Source organism: Cibotium barometz, chromosome 26, assembly GCF_041138505.1.
Source record: "Cibotium barometz isolate CiBa-2024 chromosome 26, ASM4113850v1, whole genome shotgun sequence".
In the NCBI taxonomy this organism is placed as follows: Eukaryota; Viridiplantae; Streptophyta; class Polypodiopsida; order Cyatheales; family Cibotiaceae; genus Cibotium; species Cibotium barometz.
In genome coordinates, this window is record NC_141071.1 from 14,831,599 (window position 1) to 14,840,715 (window position 9,117).

A 9,117-nucleotide genomic window follows, 5' to 3' on the forward strand; every position below is an offset into this window, starting at 1 on the left:
CTCAGGATCTTGAAGAGGATCTCTCCTTGCCTTGGGAAAGGGAGAGGGGTGTTGCCTCCACCATGAGTGTCACCATCGGGAAGTATATGGATATGAAAGGAGTGCCACATGAGGTGGCACAACATAATAAATCTATTATGCTGAGCAAAAAAATGTTCTTACTCGCGGTGAATCCAAAACGTACTTAAAGAGGAGATCAACAAACTTATAGATACTAGATTTATATATGAAAATGAGTATACTAATTAGGTATCACCCATTGTTGTTGTGGATAGAAAGAAGGAGAAGCTCAGTGTGTGTGTGTGTGTGTGTGTGTGTATTTGAAGAAAGTTAATGCCGCTGTAGAGACAGACAATTGCCCACCCCCTTATGCTAAGCATGTTTGGAAAGAGTCATCATTAAAGTGGTACACACATACTTATCATTGAAGGATCATGCCTAGTGAAACAACATTCTTACTCGATGAATCCAACGTAGTTGGCAATTGAAAAACTTGTAGATGCTAGATTTATTTATGGAATTGATGGTCATGGAATTGACCATACTAATTGGGTGTCACCCATTATTGTTATACCCAAGAAGAATAAGAAGCTCAATGTGTGTGTGGATTTAATGAATGTCAATCCCGTTACATGAAGAGACAATAATCCACTCTTATACACCAAGTATGTTTCTGAAAGAGACGTGAGAAAGGAAGGTTAAAGCTTCTTAGATGGCTTCTTAGGATATCAATAACCCTAGAAGACCAACTCAAAATGGCTTTTACCATAGAATGGGATACTTATGCTTACTAAATTATGTTTTTTTTGCATGACCAACACCCTAGGTACTTTCAAAGATTAATATCTACAACATTAAAGGACTATCTTTGTAAATGGCTTGAAATTTTCATTGATGATCTTTATGCCCATTCATTTTGGAAAGAGCATTTAGCTTACCTAACAAAGGTGCTATTAAGATGTTGATTATATCAAGTATGATTTAGCTTGCCTTACAAAGGTGCAATTCAAGGTTAAGCATGAGGTAATTCTTGGCCACATTGTGTCCAAGAATGGCATCTCCATTAATGAGAGCAAGGTCGAGTTGATTTTGGAGTCTCCACATGCTGGATACTATAAAGGATTCATTATATTTCTATGCAAATATAGCGAGACCATTGTGTAAACTACTTATAGTTTTTTAGTGGACTAAGGATGCCAAAAAGCATATGATGAATAAAAAAGAACATTAGCCATTGCATGTATCCCAAGAGCACGTAATTTGGATCTCTCATTTTCCATGTATATATTAATGCATTAAATATTACCATTGCATGTGTTTTGGCACAACTTGGAGAATACAATTGGGCTATCTAGAAAGCATGCAATTGAATATTCTTACATGATTACTACAAAAAGGGAAGGGATAGATATGGTTTATATTGTAAAGAAGTATCACATTACCTTCAAATAGATATAAGTTAAGGTTATTGAGAATAACTAAGTGGCTCTTTATTAATTGTACAAGTTGAGAAAAGGTGATGTGTTGCATCGATGCGTGCATGAAGATGAATTTATTGACTTTTTAGAAGAAGAACACCCGGGTGTGGTTAGCTGCTACTATGCCATAAACACCACATTACAAAAAGTATTGTAAGTAGAAGTATAGTGGCCAACTTTGTTTAATGATGGAATTGAATCTATCAAGGGATATGATGAGTTTTAACGATTTGACCTTAATAAAAAGGATATAAAAACTATAAAACCTATTATAGTTTTTTAATAAGCATTTGAGAAATGGGGAATAATTTGTAGTCATAGTGTGCAAAAAACTCACAAGCTTGTTATATTATCATAAATGATTGACTATTTCACCCAAGTGAGCATAAGCCAAAGCAACAAGAAAGGTTAACATTAGAATAGCTGCCAAGTTCTTGTATGAGAATATCATTTCAAGGTTTGGTTTTCCATTCGAATTAGTTTTCATGATGATAGAGGAACACATCGACATAGTGAGTCACTTACTACTATCAGAGTTCTTGGAGGTGCTTATACCTATAATAAAATGGTCACATTATATGCCATTTTGAGAAAAATAGTGGTGAAAGAAAGTAGAACACTCATGAACTGGTGTTTACACATTTGCACTTAATAGAGGAGGGCACACTCTTCGTCTCAAGAGGAAGAAGCCACCATAGCCAAGATTAGAGAGGAGGGCACACTCTTCTTCTCAAGTGGAAGAAGCCACCATAGCCAAGATTAGAGAGAAAACTATAATTGTGATTTTAGTATATTGATTAGTGATATAATTAGCCTTATTTTCACTTATATACGTGAAAGTTTCCATGGGCATACCTAGCCTTCTTCCTAGCCCTTGCCCCATTCGCATACACTTAAACCTTTGTCCTTGGGTCCAATTTAACCATGAGTTCCTTCTAGTCTTGGCCTTGTGCCCAACTTGACTTGAGCTCTTTTAAGCTTTGTTAAAAACCATCCCCGCCCAAGGGGGTTTATCCTCGAAGCTATAGATGTACACATGCAATCTCATATGAATGGATAATATCATCAAGGACTCATGTCAAGCTCATACCCAAGACCATTTCTGGCATCTGCTTAACCATTTGGAACCCGCCATTCATCAAGGTATCCTCCCCATGCCATAAGAAAAAGATAACCCCAATGAAACCATGAAACTCCACAAATAATGCCTCCTCCCACACATATAGGCCTGAATCTTCTCACATGTACCACCAGGATCAAAAGGAAAAGCATCATCATTGAAAGTATATCTATCACAACCATCCGATAAAGGACCATTTTGGTCATCCAATGTGTCATCCTCACAAGCATATGCATCATGGCTATAGGTACCAACATATAGGTCATACAAATGAATCATAAGAGTCTACATCCTCAATATCATCCACATCTTTATCTTGATAGTCTTCAAGACTTGTATCTTCATGTTCACTATCCTCAACTATCTCTTGATGTTCATCACTACCAAGATCTTCATGGCTGTCCTCCTCATTGAGATACTACTCTTCATATGCATCACTACTATCAAAAATCCTTCTCAACCAGAGAAGTATGCATTTTCTCCTCTTGCATCTCATCATCACACACATGTCCAAATCTATCCTCAAACGCATTTACAATGCCCATTGTGTATAAAGAGACCTCTCTTTGCAATCCACATCAACACTTTTATCGCTTGAACTCTCTCCTCATAAGAATAGTCGCTTCTTACGGAAGCTATGGAATGAAGTGAACTCCTAGTGGCACATTCATTTGTTGATGAGGCTTTCATTTGGTCATCAATTCGACTCTCTCGCTTACTCAAAAATTTGCCAAACATAGCATACATCTTTAATAGATTTGTGTGAAGTATCATCATCATGTATAACATGGTCGACATCCCCAAAATCAAATAATGGAAAATCATATGTTTTCCAATCCGGCATCAAGAATGGATCATACAATGCATTCTTACAAACTTTCCAATTGCCATCCAATGCAATATCAATCAGTGATGATCTTGTCCTCAAGATCAAGCTTCCTTTGTGGCATTATATCATGAGCTGAGAATGCATCAATAGAAGAACTTACGACAGCTGTCTAAGCATTCCCATCTTCAACTTCCATTTCTCCTTTGACCAGGGATGCATAGGTTACGTGTGATGTGCTTAAGCTTGACCTCAATGGTACCAAAGTAGAGGCTTCTTACCATTTTCAACCATAGAAACATTGCAAATAGACATAATCTTTGCTTCCACATTGGTCCTTTCCTCATTACAAGTAGACATACTACACTTGCACATTGGTTAAACGCAACCCTTGTTTGGCATTATTCCCCCTCTTGGCTTTTCAAGAAAGAACCGGCATAGAATTATCTCCATCTTCTTACACAAGGATGCTGGTTTGCTTAAACACATAAACTGTGTCACTTTGCACTCCACATTCCTTGCATTTCTTTAAGAACTTGCGAGAGTGGATGATCTCAATTGATCCGCTTTGTCCATCACAAGCGCGATCATTACTAAATGAAAATCCATTTTGCTTTAAGATAAGCAACTGTGCCACTTCAATCCTTTGGCTCTTTCATCACCAATCCCTTGAGAACCACATGGTATTACATAATTAGTGCCCATTCCCTTTAAAATAGAGGCTCCTAAAGACAATGTTCTTGCACTTGCATCCTTTGGTCCACTCACAAGAGGCTCATCCAAGGCAAGCCCTTGCCTTTAGCAAAGCTTTTTCCTCGCATTGAAGAGAATCCTTGCATAGGCATTCTTGTGAGACAAGAGGCTCATCCAAGGCAAGCCCTTGCCTTTATCAAAGCTTTTCCCTCACATTGAAGAGACTCCTTGCATAGGCAATCCTGACATATGTGTCCCACCATGACGCGACGATTGTGAAGGCAAGTTCTCCTTTCCATGCACAAAATCATGGCCATGATCAACACAAGGAAGACTAGCTCGAGAGGAATATGACACCATTACATGCCTTGCACCCATAGAAGGCATACAAACTTGTGATCTGCTCGCTTGAGGCTTATTTGACACATCAGCATGCATTTTCCAATTAGATATTCCTCCTTGTCTTTGCCCAACTCTCATTCCAATAATCCATATCATTAGCATTGGCATTTGCATTTGTACCATCACTTTCCATATTACCATTTGCATTTGCCACTTGACCTCTTACCATCATGACAACTCCAATTTGCACTTGAAGAATGTATCGAACTACAAATTAAGTGATATTTAGCATTTTGAAGAGGTAAATAGTATACTATGCTTACATGCAATCACCTTTGACTTGATCAAATTGCAAACAGTCTCTGTTTAGTAGCGTTTTGTATTATTACAACTGAAAATAGAAATTTGGCTCTGAAATGCTCAAATCTTGTCAGAATCCTTTGTTTTTTGGCTTGATGGAGAGGTATTGATGAGTACTACCTACTCTCAAGAGGGTTTGGTCAAAGTCAAAGGGTAGGTATATTCTATTTTGACTTCTTCAAAAAGTCAACTATGCTCTTTAACTAGCCAAATGGTAATGGATCGGGGAGTTCAATGGCTCAACGAGAGTACTCTTGGGATATATAAGCACCTATTCCCATGTCATACTACCACATGTCATTACATTAATATGTGTGATCCCTTTTGCAAATTGTAATGCCACAAGTGCATGTCAATGTAGAATGTTGTCGATGATGTGCTTCATGCTTGTCGATCTCTCGACTAAGCCTTCCCATTCTTTTATCGAGTTTCACTCCAAGGCGAGAGTTGGGGACATTTCTTCATGTCTGAGGTACCTAATCCATTTTTGTACCACTTTACCATGGCATACATAGCACAAAAAGTTCATGATACAGTCCCCCTTGGCCTCTCCTCCAATGCCAAGGGTACCCTCACACACAGTAGATTCTAAGGATGAATACAACTATGTGTGGGGTATGTGTAAAATGCTTGAAAGACTAAGTAAGTCCACTTACAACATGATTTCATATACTCATGCTATTATATCCATCAACGAATAGTATGGCTCATAGCATGTACTTGTTCACTTCATCACCATTGTAGGTCCAAAAGTATCATACAACCATCAATAACATGTAACACGCCCCTTACCATGGCATTTGAGCATCATAATCCATCAAATAAGCATCAAGCATGAATAAATGGCTCCAAGAGTAGGTCATAGGCATCCTAACATAGCCACACAACATTAATCTCCACCACCATGCATGTGGATGGCCAAATTATCCATGTAATGGCTCGTGTTTGCACTGAAATGATGATAAATGCTCTAAATAGCAATCAAGTGGCATCCAATCGTCTCAATATCACTCAAATAGCATGTGAGTGGTCATCTCATGAATGACATAAAATTTCATATGAGAGGTTATGTAAGACATCTAATGCTATTAAATGGCATGAAAAGATTAAAATCCCCAAATTTTGTAGTTAGGGTCTACTTAATGCTGCCAAAGCCCCAATTTTTATAGTTAGGGTCTACTTAATGCCAAGAAAGCCCCAAACCATGTCATAGGCATGAGGAATCAACCAAGTTTTGCATGAAAATTAATATAGACACTCACTAATGGCAAGAAGAAAGCCTTGATGCTTGTAATAATCTATGAGAAGCTCCATTTACTTGATGAAAAATGTGGGCAGTCGGGTTTTCTTCCCTCTTGCTTGTTAGAGTAGAAGGTGCTTTAGATGCTCAATGTAACTTGTTTTCACCATTCCATAGGCCAAGCAAGCCAAAATGAGCTTCAATGTGGCTATCCATGATGTAGGAGACTCCATGAGCATGGAAGCTCAAGAAAATTGCCGCCTGCTATAATTTTCACTGCCTTTGTTTTTTTTGGGTTTGTAGGGGGGACAATACTGTGAAAATTCTAGAATTCAAGAAAACAAAAGGAAATGGTTATTTTCAAGCTCAAAAGTTGAGGGCTTTTGACAAGAAAATGCTCATACACAAAGCTAAAGCATGTAGCATGAAGAAGCACGAGAGATGTGTATGAGAAATTAGGGTTTGCAAGTAAGTTGAGGGCTTTTGACGACGAGAAAGTGCTCATACACCAAGCTAAAGCATGTAGCATGAAGAAGCATGAGAGAAGCATGAAGAAACATGAGAGATGTGTATGAGAAATTAAGGTTTGTAGGTTTTAGTGCAAGAAAATAGGGTCTTCCTATACCAAAACTCACAAGAAATGGATCAAAGTAAAGTTCTGATACCACTGAAAGAAAGTAGAACACTCATGAACCGAAGTTTTCACGGTTGCACTCAATAGAGGAGGATACACAGTGGGAGAAGCCACAAGATTAGAGAGAAAATTGTAATCGTGATTCGTATATTGATTAGTGACCAATTAGCCTTATTTTCACTTATATACATGGATGTCCTTTTTACACTACACTTAAAAGTGTCCATGGGCATGCCCCAACCTTCTTCCTAGCTCTTGCCCCATTCACATACACTTAAACCTTCGGCCTTGGGCCCAATTTACCCATGAGTTCCTTCTAGTCTTGTCCTTGTGCCTAACTTGACTTGAGCTCTTTTAAGCTTTATTAGAAGTGGAAGCAAGTGAACCAAACTAGGAGTATAAGCTCACAGCTACTCTATAGGCTTATCGTACATCTTGATTGCTACATATCACACACCATTTCAATTATCGTTGTACATCTTGATTCCTATATATCACACACACCATTTCAATTGGTCTTTGGTCTTGAAGCGAGTAATACTTAGTGTCAAGTCTTCATGTAGTTGTAAGGAAAGGATGATAGAGAATGCATAAGCAAGTTAATAGACTTAGATAAACTTGATGAAATAAGGGTAAGAGCAATCCATGGGGAATGATGGTTTTGTTTCCACATTTCAATCCAACAAGCATGGCCATGCCATGGTGGGGAATCATTTCCACACTTTGGCAAACAAAAATGTGGCGTCAACATCAAGATCCCTAGCACAACAAAAAATTAAAAATACTTTGTTTCCACACTTCATTCTAACAAGCATGGCCATGGCGGGGAATCATTTCCACACTTTGGCAAACAAAAATGTGGCTTCAACATCAAGATCCCTAGTACAACAAAAAAATAAAAGTACTTTGCAATGGTCAACCTCAACATACTAATAAAGTCTAATATGAGCAACAAATTAGTGCGTTGAGGAGGTGATCATGCAGTCACGTGGGGTAGTAGGTTGTTTTGCTGAGGTGTGAGCACTAGGAGCAACTTAATGACACACTTTATTGCTAGGAGAAGTTGGCTGTTTGGGCTTGAATTGTTGGTAGAACATCAATATCAAGTGCAAAAGAAGTTGGAAACTTATTTGAAACTTACAAATGTTAGCGTCCGCTTTATCCTTTTTTGTATGGCAAAATATTATTAGTGGAGAGACTGTGGATGATGATGAGGGGTAAAGAATTTGGCAACTTATTTTAAACTTAGGCACGATTCACAAATGTTCGTGCACGCTTTATGCTTTTTTGCATGGCAAAATATTATTGGTGGAGACTTTGTTGTTTCACAAGGTTCACGAAAGACGATAAGGGTGACCACCAATGTTTGTAGACACTTTATCCTTTTTGCGTGGCAAAATGTTGTTGGTGGAGACTTTGTTGTTTCACAAGCTTTGCGATGATGAGGGTGCCCTACCCATCTTGTCTAGTCACACCCATCTTTGAGCAAAAATACGAGTGATATGGATATGGATAGGCGGTTAGAAAGCAAACGACTCCCCAAGTAGACCTTAATAAGAATTAAACACATGATCAACTGGCAATATATAACAAACATTCTAAAATACATCTGATATGGATATGGATAGGTGGTCAGAAAGCAAACAGCTCCCCAAGTAGACCCCAATAAGAATTGAACACATGATCAACTAGCAATATAGGACAAATGTTTTATAACCACTTGGCACCCAACAACTTATGGTGTTATATAATGAAACCTCTTTGTCAGTGTTGTGAAAGGGAGTGGAGATGCCTCCTCCTTGTAAGGCTTGGGAAATTTAGGATTTCTATCCAGGACCCATGGGGCTTGGGCGATAGATTATTCTATGCGGAACGTGTTGCATCTGCATGGGGATAAAGGGCGAGTGAGAGACATAGCATGAACTCATAACTAGGCCCACTTAGTAACGCACTCACGCACTGGGTAAGCATATTAGGCCTCTTGAGTGATGGCGCCTTAGCACTATTTACCACGGGGTTTTTAAGACCTTTGTCAAGTGACATCAGTGGATGGCATTGATCTAAATCGCGACGTCTTTTTTGGGTCGTCGGATGCAGTAAACTCATCGAGTAAACTACAAAGTAAACTGAGAAAGTTTACTTTGTAGTTTACTAAGCAAACTTTCTAGTTTACTCAGTAAATCATAATTTATTTCGTGGTTTACATCATGGGGTGAAGGTGAATTTGGGTTTGGGACTTGGAAAAATTTGGAACAATATATTATGTGTGAAAGAACATTTGAACTCAAGATCTTGGATCTCCAATGGGAACATCTTACCACTACACAATACCTTCGAGCAATGGAGTCATATGATTTCAAGCCATTATATTACTTCGCGATACCCCGACGTAGTTTACTTATCCGAGTTTATTGGGCCAAGTTT